This window comes from Lethenteron reissneri, chromosome 12 (assembly GCF_015708825.2).
Source record: "Lethenteron reissneri isolate LAM-NWPU_2019-01 chromosome 12, ASM1570882v1, whole genome shotgun sequence".
In the NCBI taxonomy this organism is placed as follows: Eukaryota; Metazoa; Chordata; class Hyperoartia; order Petromyzontiformes; family Petromyzontidae; genus Lethenteron; species Lethenteron reissneri.
The window spans coordinates 3,918,256-3,937,662 of NC_083790.1; positions in this window are offsets into that span (position 1 = coordinate 3,918,256).

Below are 19,407 nucleotides of genomic sequence, written 5' to 3' on the forward strand. Positions count from 1 at the left end.
ATAAACGGTAAAAAAATATAAGTGGCTTAGTGCTGATTCTAAAATTCAGCAGCCATGAGCAATCCAACTGGACGATGGCCTCCCGAACCTATCATCATCTCTCCTAATCCTGCAATGTCATAATCCGCTGAGTACCTGTGCACGAGCTGATTGCATTGCTCCATATTCTCGGTGAATTTTTTCTTTGGCTGCCTGTGCCATCATTAGTCTTGGCGATCAGCAATCATCCCCTCCAGCTACGTGTACAATTAGGCTCGCGTAATCGTCACTTTTTAGAGGGTGGTGGGAAAAAAATTCCATCTCTAGGTGGAAGAGTTGGATAAATGTGCTCTTGAATAGTGCCTTGCGAGTGTGTGTCCATTGTGTAGTGACTTATCTCACATTACGTGCCGTTAACCAGAGCATCATTCCAATTTCGATTGCAAAAAAATGTAATAGCAAACACTTCCTAATACCCAATGAGCTATATAAATGTGTCGTTAAACCCACCACCACCCGACACAACCAATTAGTAAGGTTTGTCACGTAAATAAAACATGGCAATTCGTTACTAGCACAGCACACCGGTTTGTTGGAGAGTTAACCCACAACATTTACAGTTCGAGTACGACGTTTCGCCTGCAATTACAACGTACATCATCAGGAGACAGTCAGACTTGTGGAAACATTATCCTGTTGTGGAGGGATGTTAATGTACGTATTTACATTACAATGGATATCCATTACCGGTTGGGTTATTCATAGGGTAATCAACATACACACTTCCTCATACCCATCGACACCCACCACCGATGCATATGCGTGCAATTTCTTGCCATGGAAACTTCTTCAGATGAAGTCTCTGGTGTAAAGTTGGGAGTTTAAGTGAAAGCTGTGAATCGAGTGTGAGCTCCACCTAATGAATGTTGTCTGCGTTAGAGCTCCCTGTGTAGGAAGAGAAATGTGTGTCAACTTGTCAATTAACTACGGAATGAAGACATCTCCACAGCGTATACGGCCATGGGGGTTGTTTGACCATACTTCACCACGCTAGTCAGTGCGAGTTGATAAACGTGGGATCAAGATCAATTCCGATTTCATTTCCCTCTGATGTTATCCATGGAAAGGAATAGAAATCAGCAATACCCCAGTGGGTTTTACCTCGTATGATATATTGTTGCAATTATTTGTTTACCTTTCCTATACTTTGCGCTCCTATCGTGTTGTTATAGTGTTTGTTCATACTCTTAGGTTTTTTCGGTAAAGTAACGTAGGTAAAAATAATAATAAAAGAAAATAATAATAATAATAATAAATGAAAATAACTCAATTAAATCACGACGTTTCGGAGGCAACACAAATCTCCGTCTTCAGGCGGGACCGTCACAGCCAAATTTACTGTATCAACCTTCTTGGTTTTTTCGGTAAAGTCACGTAGAAGGGAAGTAATAAAATAATAAAAATAAAACATAATAAAATTATTCTCACGACGTTTCGGCCACAACGCAAGCAGCCGTCCTCAGGTGAAAACCAGGTCCGTCGAGGACGGCTGCTTGCGTTGTGGCCGAAACGTCGTGAGAATAATTTTATTGTGTTTTATTTTTATTATTTTATTACTTCCCTTCTACGTGACTTTACCAAAAAAGACAAGAAGATGAATCCCTGCAGTCACGAAAGCTTTAAATCAAAATTTACTGTATCAAGTGAAGAGAAATCCAAGAGACAAGATCGTATATATACTGGTTAAGGGTAGGGGGGCGGAGCTTATCTAAATGTGGCAGTTGGGAACTGGGAGGGTGGGGGGGGGAAGTGGGCGGGGCTAGAAGCCGAGGTGTATCTGCTGTACCTTCCCTTCTAGCCCCGCCCACTTCCCCCCCCCCAGTCCCCAACTGCCACATTTAGATAAGCTCCTCCCCCCTCCCCTGAACCAGTATATAAGATCTTGTCTCCTGGATTTCTCTTCACTTAATACAGTAAATTTGTCTGTGACAGTCCCACCTGAAGACGGAGACTTTTGTTGCTTCTGAAACGTCGTGATTTAATTGAGTTATTTTCATTTATTATTATTATTTTATTATTATTCGTTTTATCTACGTGACTTTACCGAAAATACCTAAGAGTATGAATCCTTGCAGTCACAAAAGCTTGTTTGTTGTTGTAACGTTCTGACCAGCCTCGATTGAACATCTGTGAAAAAGAGCTGTATATCTCATGGGATTCCTCCAGTATAAACACATTCTGATTCTGATAGGAAAATGTGTGATCCACCACTCCACCCTATATACCACAATTTCACCCTTCTATATATCTCCATTAAGGATGCGTTCATGATTTTTTTTATCAATCCGATGAATCTGAAAATCGACCAACGATACTACTTTTCGGACCGTCTCCCATAAAACATTGTTTTGGATTGATCCGACAATGAGACGTTCAGAAAGTGATGTCACAGAGAGTCATGCCACCGGAAGTGATGTTCCCTCAATGGCGTCGACTCACTTGCGTTACTTCTGAGATTTGTTTCGCCAAAAGTGCAGTCATGTGATGTAATTTGAGCATATATTGTAAAAACAAATATTTTGATTGAAATCACGTTTTTACCGTTGCCGATGTATGTACAAAAATAATTCATTTCTTAGCATATACAAATGATTGAAATTAAGTTAATATAAGATTATATATTGTGTTTTAATAGATTTAAGTCTGAAAATACTAAATATTTAAAATGAAAGTAGGCTTAAAAATCAGAAAATCCTATAGCTGTAGCTATGAAATAAGAAACTCATCCCTAATCTATGTCTACATGCGTGCACACTAATATACAAAGCATATTGTCGCATGCATATGAGTATCTACTCATGTATGCGCTGCAGATGTCGTTTTGGCATACATATAGAGCCATTTATCTGCATATGACCACATTTAAGTGTATGTTGCACATGACAAATTGTGTTGTTTCGCTACATGGCGCAGTTTCAGGACATCACGTGGCTATTTGGCCCGCGTTTGTTTTAAACAATGCGTCAGGTATTCCACGATGAAATGTAACACACTATAAAATAAAACACAGTGACATTATTAAGGTGATGATTAATGGCCAGATTCATATCAGTGTGCTGCATTCGTGCAAAACCCTGTGACAAGATCACCCTTGAATGAATGCGCCCGAGATTATCCGGGGCTTGGAAAACGAAGCAAGGATTAGCCTGGTTATAGCTCGGATCGGAGTTTTCCTGAAAATACCAGGTCTTGCAGGCTTGAGTAGTAAGTTGATCATGACATTCCAGTAAATAAATGGATTATTACATCTATCAGTGTGCTGCTTTGAGTATTACCTTCTCGTATGTTTCAACTATTTATGGATAATTTTTTTCTCCTGCACACCAAACACTTCATTAATGGAAATGGCCAAACAACCCAATGCAGGACCCTCCTACAAGTGAGTATCGAGGACCAGCAAGGCTTTCCTGGATGAATACAAGGCTTTATTTTGTCAATACAAAAATAAGGGTTCAGAAAATTAATAAGCATTCTTACACAAAACCTCCTCACATTCTAAAATGTATCTTTTACACCCAACCGAGCATTGCTAGATAAAAACGTTTCCGCCACCTGGCATAATAATACTTTCGACAAACACGTCATTTCCTTTCTCGCCAGCTCAATGTATGTCAGGAGTGTCACGGGCTTAGGCATATTGGAGATGCTTAAGCCATATATCATTTCATTTTGTGCTGACCAGCCCGTGTAGGTAAAAGGTCCACCAGCATCGATTGTGGTGGCTTCGGCTTTGCGAGGGCGGTGCTAGGGACCCTATCCCCGAGTGACACTATTGTTAAGTGGGTAAAAACGAAAACGGATCAAGGTGCGGCCCTGCAAATGCTTGCTCAACGCCGCTGCTGGTGGAAAAGGGTCTGCATTCGAGAAAAACTCGAGTGGGCGTCATTTGGTCTACTCTGCCACATTGATCAAATCCTTGAAAGAGGTGGGTTTACCCACACTTTGGCCCCGCCGCAACACGACCTGCTGATCGACTGACTGTGGTTTATTGCTTTGCTGTGCAACTGCTGGGTGGGCAGTGGTGGGAGGCTTTTGAGAAACCTGCACCATTATTTGAACTGCCGTGCCGGGAGATGGAATTGAACTGTCAGCCGATGAGTTGTGTAAAAACAAATCTTTTTTTTTTACGTGGAGAGACAGATCTATCCGAAGGAGACTCATTGTCCGCTTATTGCTTTTGTCATACTGTGTTCTACACAACGACGCCAATGATGATTATGTGTTCTGGATGGTGAGTCCAGTGTGGTAACCCTTACAGAACGGCATGCAAGCTCCTGTTAAGTATGTATGGGTACACACATGAACATCCTTGCTCTATTTGTGGATTCAGTCCCACTATTTCAGAAAAATAGGACTTGGCCTCCGGGTGACACAACAGAATGTTCCCTTGGGATCTGGCACAAATTTCAACTAAATTATTTTTAAACACCTCATGCCAACTGGGGAATGTTCTTTGTTTTTGCCTAATCCATTTGCGCATGATCTTGGCTTTAGTGTCAGCTAATGTGTGAAGAGCTGAGGGAATCCTAGACACGTTTTAAAAATGCAGCCGGCCCCTTTTGCGTGCAGGCAGCTGATGGTGTATTTAGTGGCTCTATCGCATTGCCCAGATGCCCCGCTACAGATGCCCATACATCTGTGCTGGATCACCAACGTAGTGAAACTGAAGTCCATGGTGTGGACTAGAAAAGTGGTGGGTGGACATGCTCCAGGATTAATGTTGATTTGAATATAAGCAAGGAAGAAAAAAACATGCATGTGCATGGATTATGTTATGCTTTCCAGCATGCGTTTGTCCTTGAAATTATTTGCTCAATTTGATCGAATACATTTCATATTTACAAATACTTCTTTTTGCATAGTTTTCTCTTCATATTTTTGACCAACGCTTTGATAAATTTGGCCAGTTTACTGCAGCGTAAGTCACTCATAACAAGGCGACTTAACGCTTAAGTTTTGTTCACATTGGATCATTATCACAAGAGTTATAGTGAACCCAATTTTACAGACAAACAGAAGGACAGACAAGCAATGTATTAATGCTTTGAGCCTTAATACAAAAGTAGTCGGGCAGCATAATTACAGCGAGCCAGCATTGCAGACTGTAGAGGTGTAACGATTCATCCCCTGGTGGTTCAACGGAGTCATCACACTTAAAGCTTTCGTGACTGCAGGAAATCATATTATTGGGTCTTTCGGTACAGTCACGTAGATAGGTTCAAAGAAAATAACAAAAAATAACAACAAAAACTTACAACGTTTTTTTCTCCTCATGGCAATTGCTTGTGTTGTCATCGAAACGTCGTAGTTTTTTGTTATTTTATTGTAATTTTCTTTGAATCTATCTACGTGACTGTACCGAAAGACCCAAGAATCGGAGTTATCACAATTCAGGGTTGCAATTTTATTGACATTGCGATGAACTTAGCGGCGTTCAGTGGCTGTGGGAGAGTCACGTAACTTATTGCGTACAATGTGCGAATCAAATACGTAATTGCTTACACGTTCACGTGCAATGCGTGTATCCTTCGAACTAAATAATGTGTTTTGATGTAAAGCTTTCGTGACTGCAGGGATTCATATTCTTGGTTCTTTCAGTAAAGTCACGTAGAAGGGAAATAATAAAATAATACAAATATAAAACAATAATAATTCTCACGACGTTTCGACTGTAAGACAAGCAATCATCATCAGGTGTGAAATCCACAGCAATAAATTTTGAAAAAAGTGGCGGTTTTTCTTTTTTTTGCAGATATTTGAAAAAAGTGGCGGTTTTTCTTTTTTTACAGGAATTTTTTTTACAGGAAAAACCGCCACTTATCTCAAATTGTCTTGCTGTGGATTTCACACCTGATGATGATTGCTTGTGTTGCAGTCGAAACGTCGTGAGAATTTAATTGTTTTATATTTTTTCTAATTATTTTATTATTTCCCTTCTACGTGACTTTACCGAAAGAACCAAGAATATAAATAATGTGTGTTCAAGAAAGTGATGCATCGTTGCATCTGGAGCGGGCCACCCGATCTACGTGGACCTTCCACTCCTGCCCACACGCGATGGCTTTTGGGTTATATGCCTTTGATGCCGATTGAGCAAAAACCGAGCTCTCTCTCTCTCTACGCAAAGGTGGCCTGCGTTGCTGTCGATGGGAAAATGTGAAGCGAGGTCATTCGGTTTACCGATTCAGCGAGGTGTAAAACAATAAAGGCCTTACACTCGCATCATTCAGTATGTGCAGGGAAAGCTGAGGAACCATAGGGTATGTGGAGTCTTGTGACGTTTTCCTGGCTTGTCGCGCACGTATGTAACCGAAGAAATGCACCTCCAATTAGCACGGTTGGCTACGTACGAAAGAAGTTCAACATACACACAAATGAATGCGACGTACTGTGTAAGCTTTGGTTGCACGATAGCATGTGTAAGCGGAACCCCCTACTCGTTCTCTCCACACAAGAGAAAAAAAAGTGCTTGAGTCCGGTGGCCGATTGTCTCTCCTGACCACTATTATCCGGCAGCATTTGTTTAAGCAAGCAAACTTGAGAGCAATCTTTGAACTTCTGGATCTGTTGATACTTATATGACATAGCAATGTTAACCTATTGGACTGCATGCGTCGGAGCTGGGTCATTTAACACATACATACATAGATGAGAGATACATATGGATCGATGGGTAAACAAGTTTGTATGATGGATCTCGTGTTTGTTGTTGTTGTTGCTTTCATCCGAATGCCAAACTTCATCACTTCTAAGAAATAAATCATCAAGCCACACCACTTTCTTTCATCGAGTGCTACTCTAAAAGGCCCACTCACACAGTTTTCCCTAACATTTTAAACCATACCCATTTCCATATCCGAACCACGAGCCCTCCCATCAGACTGCGCGGCACGTGGACCTTTGATGTCCCCTGTCAATTGGAAACAGCCTCCGATTTGCCAACACGCCGTGCTGGGGCGACAGAGAGAAGAGGGCAAACTTCAGCATCGGCTTTTCATCGTTCCTTCTCGATGCCAACCCGTCCTCTTGAGCGCGCTTAAACCTCGCAAAAGACACGGAAGCCACGAGGTGACCAACAACCGCCACGCGGGGACGACGGTGGAGTCGTTCGACGTCGTACGATGGGGGGATCGTAATTGGTTATGGGTTTTTTTTTAATCCTTTATATTAAGTTCGCTTGCTTGCTTAGGACCGTGCAAATCTTTCGGTCGTTTTTTAACCCACTTCCCGTGATTCAATCGAGCTGACATTTTGCACACAGACTCGTTGTGCGTGACAATGCATTTTCGTGAACATTTTTTTCCAAAATTTTACACTGTTTAGGGAAATAAAATTAAATATTTAATTACCAATTGTTTAATGCTGCCAGACAATCATCTGACCCATTGGTGGCAGCTATCTCAAGCCAGAGGACGAGAGGACTCTAGCTGCCCCGATGCCACGCATATAAAGGATTTATAGTGACAAACTTTGTTTTTACGGGTTAATTTTTTTCGATTTAAAGCTTTCGTGACTGTAGAGATTCATCTTCTTGGTTCCTTCGGTAAAGTCACGTAGAAGGGAAATAATAAAATAATAAAAATAAAACATTATAAAATACAATTCTCACGACGTTTCGGACACAACACCAGCAGCCGTCCTTCGTGAGAATTGTATTTTATTATGTTTTATTTTCATTATTTTATTATTTCCCTTCTACGTGACTTTTACCGAAAGAGCCAAGAAGGTGTTTTGTTTGTTAAGTCGCGCTTTGAGACGTTGCGTGCGCGAGCACTTGTGCGTGTGCACGATTTTGTCTGGCCGATTAGACGTCTGCCGGGAGGAAATATTTGCGTGCGCGTGTTTGTACCGCGTGCAGTGTGAACACACACAGGTTTCCATGAGGCTTGAGAACCGATATATTTTTGTTCAGTAATTACATTGTATCGAACGCACGTTGAATAATGCGCAGAGCTTTATTTTTTTGGTTTTTTTATTTTTTAACAACACGCGAATGAAAAATATAACTGCATTACTTGATGCACTGCTTAGTATAGCAGCCAGATGGTGTGCCTAATGATACGCTGGACTGTTAGTATATACTATTGAAATAAGAAAAAAAAGATCTATACACATGTAGGATCAAATTAATCAAAGGGAAAAAATATACACCTAACTACCTCCAAATGATTGTCTAATGACATTGGAACAAAATTGTACGGTCATTTCGTATATAGAATGCTAAATTTGCAATTTATGTAAATATTGCATGACAGTGATTAAAGGGTTCATGATGGTTAAGCCTATTTACTGACATACGAGTTAATTAAGTGCAAACGAATATGCAAATGCGTCTTTATGAATAAAAATAACAAAGTGTAAATCCTACATGCCCAATGCACGCATGGCAAATTTTATAATTACACGGGAGGTATTTTTTTTAAACATTCGCAAACATCAACTTAAGCCTCGCTAAAAATAGCTTCCCGCAGTCTCGCTCTCGCGGCAAAGAAAAGATTCCATTCCATCGCGACCAAAGGCAGAAGTGGGAGATAGGAAAACAATCTATTGAATTGGAATCGCACCATTCAGGGCATGCTTTGCATCAGTTAAGGAGACATGTGATTCAGGGGCATGCCACGGAAACCCAAGCCACCTGAGTAAATTTGCTTCGGGAATTTTTTTGTTCTATGTCGCAGAAAGTAGGTCAGTGACCTGTGTTCTAGGCTCCTTGTTATAATTGAGTAAAACATATATAAACGTTTAATGAACGGCGCTTGATTTTTTTAACAAGGTGTGTTGAGATTCATGCTCATTATTAAAAGCTTGCATTTTTTCACGTGCGCAAATTTTATTACACCGTCGGTTATTAAAATCTCCACGGTGTCTTTAATAAGGTGATATTAAACAATAGGATCGTTTTAATGGCACGTTAGCTTCATTCCTGCGTTACGCGAGGGCTATTTAATGTCAATACGACCATGTTTACATTGAAGTATTTTACAGCCGCGGGCAATGGATTCTTGCTTCATATTCGTGCGCCGCCAACGTCATTGGGCACACATTTGAAGTTGAGAATTGTAATTCAATACGTATACGTCACGATCAGCGGGAGTGTGAGCAAGCAATTGGCAGACTACACATGTGCCTTTTATATAATTAATTAAATACGACGCTCCCGCCATGCCATCAATAATTTTCATGGTACGTATATGATTTAAAGCGCCACGTTACAATGACTTCCGGTATATAACAAGGTTCCAGTTTTCGCACCTGGCTAATTTCCTCTGTAATTTTTGTTTGAAAAATTGTGCTCATTATGCACCGGAAATTAGTCTGCATAGCTTGACTTGGCATGATTCATTTTAAGACACATGAAACATATATCCGCGTCGCTGTTGTTAGGATATACATTGACACGACGCTGTAAACACGTGTTTTGCATATGTATATTCGAACGCACAACTGCACGTGCAAGTGCATTTGTTTTCAACGTCCGATTGTAAAACGCCGTGTGACCTTTTCGTGTGCCTGTGTTCGTCCGAATACAACAATGACGGGGGCCCGCCCTGTGGGGTCTGTGAGATCATTCTACCCAGGCCTTTGTGGGCTCAACTCCCGATCTACAGAAGGTGAGGAATGGTGGTGGCAGTCGTTACCGAGCTATGCTCCAGCCACATACATTGGAGGATTTATTTTGGCAAAGATGATATCCCAGATGTCCCCTATGACCTGCTGACCTAGATGTTGCCCAATGTGGGGACTCTAAATAAAAAAAGAAAAGTCATTGTATTCGGTGACTTTCATTCTGAAGTGCGTTATGATGTAACAAAATTAGGTGGGGGCGATTTAGAAGGCGGTGCGGGGGGAAGGACAACACATCTAACACGAAAAGCGGCTCTAAAGAAATGAGTTTTCAATCCAAGAACAGTTAAACAAACATGGGTTAGGTCATGTACAAAAAGTGTCGTAACCCCTTCTTCACTCGACACAAGCAATTAATAAAAGTGTCACGCGAATTAAACGTACCAATGTATTACAGCTTCAGCAGCACCACCAGTGCTGTTGTTATCAGATGGGTACGGCGTTTTGCCGGAGATTACATCCAGCATCCTCACGTTAACAGGAGGCAGATACATTTCCAGGCATATTATGGACTTGCACCAAGACCAATGCTTCCACACATCATTACTGTTGTATGGCAGGTATACGCATGGGGCACCAGCTGGTCTTTGTAGTGACTGAGCTGTGGATGCAAGCCCATTTCCTTGACCCCAGCTCAGACCACGGAGCTGATCTGTTTACCAACCATCGGCCGGTCATTTGGATTTGCGCAAATCATTGGGATGATGACGTGGCCGAGTGGTAGTATGTATGCTGCTTGTTACAGAGTTTCATGGTTTTACTCCATCAGGCGCCCTGAGTCATAATGTAGGTTTATTTTGCCGTAATAATGCACGGCCTGCTTCACGTTTGATGACAAAAATCCCATTACACCGTTTGCAAGAATTCGTCAATGTGTGCCCGTATCGTGGTCCATTTTTCCCCCCCAGCAAAACAAACACCTCCTACTTTACTAATTTGGAATCTACGTAAGCAATAATCACCCCATACCGCAAAAACACCTGGCAAAATCCTCCTGAAAGAGAGTCATGAGACTCAGTGAGGCGATACGGGCGAGGGGGGGGATATTTGTCTCACTGATAGGTGCTGCTCGCTAACAGCACTTTCCTCAACAGTCTGTTATGCGGGGGGGGGGGGGATCTTTGTCTTTGTCCCATCAAGGTAGTGTGCGGCGGTGACGTCAGCCGCATCTCACAGCATCGAGTCGTGTTAGTGCGTCACATTGACGTCACGCTTCTACCTCCACCTGCACGGAATACGCGATCATACCTGTTTAAATAAAAAACAAAGTTTTGCTCGCTGGCTGGCTGGCTGGCTCGAGGGAGAGAGGTCATGTCCAAAGGACGTGTGGCAGGCTGCTAGTTTTTTTTTTTCACACGTGTGTGTAAGGATCCAGTGTTTACAGACTGCCTGTCTAATTATGATTTTGCAACTGATTCTGAGCACTCTCCACACCTGAATACACTCAGACACAATGTCAGAGATCGTATCGCTGGTGAATGCCATTCGTCATTTCGCTTCGCACGCCATTCCACTTGCAAGGGATGATCCATTAACTCATCGCGTTTACTCCTGAGACACACAGCACGAGAAAACATATTGATTTATTACGGGTTGAATGCGTGTGTGGCCGAATAAGCCACTCCCGTAAGGTGGTCTTGGATTTTGGGAAGGTCTAAGATGGTGTAATGGCTAAGCTCGCATATTTTAATGAAGATAAATGGGAGTTATGAGAAAGCATTCCCTTGTCTGGAGATCGCTAGAGGTTCCACAGTATACGGGTTGTTTAAGGTTAATGTGCACTGTCCTTTCGAAGATAACCGCGTAAGAACGACTGGCGCGCTGAAAGTTTACGTCGCAGTTACGGCAAAACAACATCCAAAAAACTCCCTCACGAAGCTCTCGGCACACGGAGCGAAACGTCGGGCAATGGTGCCGAGCAACACGAGGCACGACCCAAAAAAATAAAATAAAAAAATTAACCCGTAAAAACTAAGTTTTTCACTATAAATCCTTTATATGCGTGGCATCGGTTTTATTTTATTATTCTTTTCTGTTTTTCTTGAGTAAGAGTTTCATTTTTATCACATTGGTATTTTAAATTAAATACGATTTTTTTCCCTAAGAAGTGGAAGATTTTTGAAAACATTTTTCACGAAAATAAATTGTCATGCACAATGAGTCTGTGTGCAAAATGTCAGCTCGATTGGATTACGGGAAGTGGGTTAAAAAACGACCGAAAGATTCGCACGGTCGTAAGCGCGCAAGCAAGTGAACTTAATATAAAGGATGTTAAAACACGGCACGATCAGAGAGCAATGTGGCACAACCCGCAAAAAAAAAAACCTACGCCAGTTACCTCACAGCGGTGCAGAAAGCAGTCTGGGCATGTCTAAAGAGAGTGGCCTCTAAGTTTGTCACGTGTGTCTGTGTGGGGGGGGGGGGGGTCAGACCGTTGCGTTATTAAGTTTTCTTGCGAAGGAGAATGTCAAACCGGCTGACGTACATACGGGTGGTGAGCTTGGTATCCGTTTTGTGGGGCGCATGCCTCTCATGCAGTGGCTCAATCGGTTTATAAAAGGCATGAGTCGGTAGAGAAAAAAAAAAGCCTTTGAGGGATGTGAAATCAGATATCTTTAAAAGCCGAGTACACATTCCTAACGAATTATATACTTCTGCCATTAAGGAATTAGAACGCCAATGGCGAGAAAAAGCAATGTGTGTGTGTGTGTTGCAGGGGAATACTAAGGAAATGTGGGTCTGTTTTCATGCTGGGATCTTCTTCAGAATGTGTCCCTGAAGGAGTTCCCGGCACGTGCAACAGACACCGTGCAAAAAAAACGGCGCAAACCGAAGAACATCGGAGAGTTTACACGCGGTGGTGGATGCACATGTGGTCTGTAATCCAGCGCCGTAGAGGTAGCGAGGCTTTGGGGTTGGTGGAGAATGTGGTACAACAAATTATATGGACTCACACATCTGCCTAGGATAGGTAGAGTGCTGTCCCCTCGTGCACGTGGGTTTTGCTTCAGTTGCTCCGTTTTGCTCCCACACATGTAAACACTTATTCATCAGCTGATAAAACCTCAATATATAGAGGACCGCAGAGCTTGGACAATTGTTGGCACCAGATCACTGCCTGGCTGCCATCCTACTTGCCCTTGGTTTCTCCTCTTACTTATATTTTTTCGTGATTTGTTTACCTTTCCAATACTTTTAACTCCTATAATGCTTTTGCAGTGTTTGCTGTTGTAACGATCTGACCGGCCCCTACTGGACATTTGTGAAAACGACCTTTAGAGCTCATCGGATTCGACCAGTCTAAATACATATTCTGATTCTGACCTTTCGAGTCGTTCTCTGTCTTCCGGAATGAGTGAATGCTGTGCGATGGCGCGATACAATTTGATATGATAGACCATCGCCACGAAAACTGCACAGTCGGAAAATTAGGGCATATTTCATCCTATTCACTCCCACATTTTTTTACAAGAGTGCAGGTTAACCATGAACAAGCCTTATACGTTACACTGCCAATGGAATGGTTGGCTTTTGTGGGTTTGCGTGTAGACGTAATAGTTCAAAAGCATGCATCCAGAATAATGTTACTAAATGTTTAATGTACAGTGTGTTTTGAATCAATATCTCAGTCGCATTTCCAAATGGCTACTGTCATTGGGGGTCACCCTAATGTCACTTCTAGTTCTGCAAGAGGGGGAAAAAAAACCCTTGGCAATTCCAAAATACATCACTATGTTTACAAAATGTGGTATGAATGTCAAGGAATTCAATATCTCATCCAACATCAAATGAGGTCACCGTGAGGGATGTCTATTCCTGAATCTCGTAAGCCCTAATAACTCCAACAACACGAGCTCAAATTTCCCACAAATATTTGTGTTATACCAAAAGCATCAATATCTCATCTGAAACCAAAGATGGTCAACAAAATATCGCTTCCTCTTCCGTATAGACTCCTGATCTATAGCTCAGCCACACACGGTTACATTACCATGGAATTTTACATGTGCACTCCCAGCGTGCAATATATTTTACCCTATCATATATGCGGCGAGCAAAATGTCTGCCTGCTACTAAGAAGCTACCCCTGAGATGGTTTTGTCTATGGAGTTGAGCTTTTCAAGATGGTATAAATGAATGCACCATTGGATTGCCATATATTATCATTGCGTTTTTTTTTACGTTTTGTAAGCCGATATGCATCGATTTGGACAAATACGCTTGAAGTGAGGAAGCAAGCTGACACTGTGTTGTAAAATGAAAATGACACATGTTCAATTTGTAATGATTACACACTTGATTTTCCATCCTGGGCCTTACGACGCAACATTTCGCACATGTAAATTGTGCTATGCTGTGTGTGTACATGTTCCCATTTCCATGAAAAAACGCTTAGACGCGGCGATAAAATGGAAATCAAAGAACATCAATGCAAAGTGCGAAAGGAACGTTTTAAAGATATAATTACGAAGGTAGAGTGTGCCCCGCAGTACTGCACTGCAATGTGTCACAATAGGCGGTACATTGAAGGCGCCGAACGACATTAACTCTGAACGGCTTTACGGAATTGAATTTTTCTTGTAACTTTCAGACAAAGTGGAGCGAGGGAAATTTGCCATCGCGCCCACAGCATACGGTGACAGTGAAATATGATGGCAGGCAGATGGCTCGGTACTGCTGATGCGAGCGCGGACGAGGCCTCCTGCAAGCGCGATTTGGCGCGCGGCACGCTGGGGCCTCGTCGCAATAACTTTTCCTCGTCGGGTCAAGGTGGGTGAAGCAAGATTTTTGCCGATGGCTTAATGAGCCAGAAGCACATTATTGGCACCCCATTAATTATCATCTTGCCATCAAACTGCTCATCAGCGTTTTCTCATTTTGCATTGAACTATACTGAAAGTGATCTGCTTAGCAGAGCCCGTAACACGCTCTTTGATTAATTTACCATATCAAAAAGGAGGGTTGAAGAGAAAAAGCACGTAACCGTGTCATTGCCTGTGTTTTTTTTTAAGAATATTATCATTTAATTTGCATTTCCAACACAATAAATATAGGAAAGCAAGCAGCATACACGTGCGTAACAGTGGGTGCCTCTAGCTGTGGTGCGGTAAACAATAACGGTGAAAGGGAGAGGAATGAGGGAGAACGGGAATGATACGGAGGGGGAGAAGAGAAAGAGGAAAAGGGGGGAAGAGTGACGGACAGTGAGTACATAATGGGGTGAGAGGTTCAGTCACGAAAATGAGTCAGCACAATGGGACCATATCTTCCTATAAACCATTAGCGGAGCGCTGCGACGAAGCCCCAAGACATTCTGGAGTGTGTAAAACGCCAGGGCCACACGTTTTAGAATGAACGCTATCTTCACTCGAGCGAGGCTGATAAAGAGGTTTCTTCATCTGTGCTGGTTTCCCCCCCCCCCCCCCAACGATGTTACCGAAGGTTAAGCGGGGGTCACAAAGCGATGAGTACAAAAATAAATTCACGGCGCATGCACCGACTCGCTCGGAGCCATGTTGGTGCCCCCCCTAGAGAAGGTTTCCGCAGCTTCAAGAAGTCTCACTTCTACCCTTTCAGCAATTTCACGTTTCTTTAGAGTCTCATTCCAAACGTTTTTTGCTTTTATTTCTAGGAGAACGCTCTCTATGATCTGGCAATATCCGTTCGGTTTGCGTGAAGTAATTGGACGGAGCGCCGCGGGTTTCTCGCGCGTGGCCTTATCTCTCTGAGCCAATCTTGGATGTCCATTGCTCCGTGGATCATACCGTCTTGACCTTTGTGGCGTGCGCAAGTTGAGACACGATGCTAATGGTCATTGATTGAAGTGGCAGAGTTAAGCTCAGCGTTTGCGCTTTCTTCCAATTGGTGATGCGCAGATCACAGGCTCGCCCCGCCCTCCACCACCACCATCCCCTTGCCATATGTTTTTTATAACCAAGGACCAATTCATATATTAAACTAAACATTTATTATTTTTTTATTTTACCAGATAAGGTACACTGAGCTATATTGATCTTTTTTAGAAGCGAACCGACCACAAATGATAGCTCAACAAAGTGGCAATTCACGTGGGAATTTGGAGCTGCCAAATGCTTTAAACGCATGTTTCTGAATGTGGAGGGGAAAACGGGAGGACCCGGAAAAAATTCCATGCGACCATGGGAAAAACATGCAAACTTCAAATACACCGGCATCAGGGTCGCAATCGACACCCCCTTCCTGCTGTATGCCAGGTGGGGTAGTTAACATCTGGCCTCCGTGGCGAGATGTTAACTATGTATATATAAGAGGGGTGCGTTTCATATTTAAACATTTGGGAATTTTAAGAAAAAAAATTGGGATCCTTTTCAGATTTTGGGATATTCTGATAGTTTACATTACGAAACGCTTCATCATAATTTGCGCAAACAAATTCAAGTCACCGAACGCCGCGTGACTCCAATTTGGATGGGAAAAATACACAATATGAATGGCGTCATATTCTATTACCAGTCCCTCCAGAAAAACGCGGAGTTTTTTGGTGATTGTTGCGGGCAAAAATCGTTGATTATGCGGCACGTTTTCTTAAAAAATGCGATGGAATATGCGGGATATTTATGCAGTTTTATGCGATTAAATTGCGGGAACTTGCAAAAACTGCGGTTTGATGAAAAAGAGAAAAAAAGTGATTCCCCCAACACCCTATTCACTAGGCTACTACTTTAATGTAAAGAGTCATTTCTTATTACTTCCTATGATAAGCAAGCATACTACATCACAGAAAGTGCTGGGAATATTTAAGTTCTCATCTTGTTTTATTTCAGACCTTAACAAACAGATGGCTCAAACTTACAAAACATTGAGTCGAACAAGTTCTGTAGCTTTACAAAATGAATATGCTACAACTTCTGTAAAAATGAATAAATAAATATTAAAAAATAAAATGTGTGCTTCCTGTTTTACAGAGGTAGCTATACAAAACAGACATCTTCTGTTAAAATAAGTGTTTTCAGTGCACAGTAACGTAAGCAATACAGTAACAGTACAGTCTTACAGTAATGTAAATTTACATACTACTAACAAAAAAGTGAAATCTTACAACTGTAATGAGTGACGTCGCTTCATAACGTTCCCATGGCAACAGGGGAAATGGCTGCGCTTGTGTGAAGTAAACGCAACATTTTTCAACTTTCTGCTAAGATATATGTGACTTTTTGCAACAAAAATGCGGGGATTATGAAATCATGCAAGCCCGCATATTTTGCGCGCGGAAATCTGCAATTTATGCGGCGAAAGTGCGGCGTATTTGAAAAAACGCGCCCCCCGCATAAATATGCGGACTTTGGCTGATTTTGCGTGGAATCTTGCGATCGCATAATCGCGTTTTTCTGGAGGGACTGTATTACAGCATGATTTCTGAATCCATCTGAAAAATAATACATTTCGATTATCCAAAATTTCGCGTCGAGGGCTGATGTTTATTTTTTATATAATCTGAAAATCCGAAAAAAGATCGCCAATATAATGATAACAATAAAAACAAGTTGCAACCCGTGCACATTTTGTAAAACGAACAAGTCGTTGAGAATAGGTTTTCCGCTTTTATCTGGCAAAAAAAAAACGGGTGTCAAGTTGTTAAACCACCAAACTGAAACCTTATTACAAGGAATCATGTCTGCATTAACCACAATACTTGTGGTCAAATTGCAAACAAAAAACATACTCTGTTAATATATGCATGGTCTTTTAAACTGATTGGTCCACACCAGAGACAGCTTTCTTTTGAGCCTAGTCTCAAACGGTGTTAGACCAGAGGATGTTAAAAGGCGTTTTGAGACGAAGCTCAAAAGAAAGCTGTCTCTGGTGTGGACCAACCAGTTTCAAAGACAATGCATATTGTATATTATCAGAGTATGTTTTTGTTTGCATTTTGACCACAAGTGTCGTTGGTTAATGCAGACTTGATTCCTTGTAAAAGGTTTCAGATTGATGTTTTAACAACTTAACACCTGCTTTGTTGCCAGATAAAATGGGAAAAACCTATTCTCATATTTTGTTACTGGCAAAGGAGGTCCCATGATGGACAAGTCGTTGTTCGATCACGGAGTTTGTGTTTTGATTGAAATAGTCAACGCCTGTGCACATCAACCAAATGGATGCAGTCCCTTTTTCTTTTAAAGGACAATCTAACCAAATCAAGTCCCCTCGTGCAGTAAACACAGGCAGTTGGCCGGATGAAGCTGCCACTGTTGGAAATCATTGAAGGTTTCCCACTGGTGTCAAAACGGTGAAATGAAAAAAAATGTGTTTTTCTGCAACGATTACTTCACACAACGCCCTATGCCTCACGGCTTGATACATTTCATTGTTTTCTACGATGTTTGAAAAATACTCGAAAAACTCGCGCGCACCTTCAGTTTACATTCCCTGATGCCTCCTTTTCGCTGGCGATGCTTGTGCACAAGTCCCACCTTTGTTACAACCGCAGAGACATCGGCCTTCTCTCCCATCTCTTATTTAAAGCAAACAGAGATATTCTCGCATGTACCCTACCGTGTTATTCACGTCCGACATCAATAATAGCCGACTCGATTGGACAATTATGTTCTATGATAATAAAAATGAAAAATGCCTTCGAACAAGATTTGTCAGTCCACAGAATTTGTATCCATAATAGAGGTGTTTGGGTTAGATTGCGTAAATATAAATGTGCCGTTTAACCCGCCACCACCCGACACAGCGAATTAGTAATGTTTGTCACTTAAGCAAAACACGCCAGTTTGTTACTAGTTCAGCACAACAATGTGTTGGAGAGTAAACCCACAACATTTACCATTCGATTTCTTTTTTACACAACACATTAAATGCACAGCCTGCTGAGAATACATCTCATTAGCAACATTGGTTGAATACAAGAAAACTCTGGACTGGTTTAAACATTCAGCATCTCTTGATTTAAAGCTTTCGTGACTGCAGGGATTAATATTCTTGGTTCTTTCGGTAAAGTCACTTAGAAGGGAAATAATAAAAGAATATTAATATAAAACAATATGAATATTATTTTATTATTTCCCTTCTACGTGACTTTACCGAAAGAAACAAGAATATTCAGCATCTCATCAGCAGAGTCAGGTTTGCTTACACTGTGCCATTGCTGGTGTGCTGTCCAATGTTTATAGGCAAGGACACTTTCTGTAAAAAAAGGGTCCTAGTTTTATGCAAAATTGTAGAATGCATAACACGAAATAATCGACGGAATCATCTGCCCAGAAAGTTCATGATGAAATAAAGAATGCATTATTCATAATATTTGTCTCTCCACGTACAATTGTTTTTTTATCACGTTAAAAGTGTGTGGATGCAGCCCGCATGAGCCGATCTGCAAGCATCCATTAGTTTGTATAGCCTGCCTGTGCTAAGAGCAATCATAGTTGTGTTGCAAGAGATTACCTGGGGGAAAATGGCACTGCATTCATCACCTAGATCATTATCTTAATACGAGTAACCTTATTAAAATAATATCACCACTGCATTTGTCTTTGCATAGAACCCAGAGTTTAGCAACCCCTATCATTGTGCGCATTGTTCTGATTTTCAGCTAAATTATAACTCATATGATACTAACCATACTGCAATTAAAAATATATACATAAATAGACCCCTTCCCTCCCCTCCCCCGGTTCTGTGTCTCTACATAGAAATTAAGTGTGTTGTAGTAAAATAATAGGGTTTTCCCCTTTTTTCTGGCAACAAAACTGAAACCTT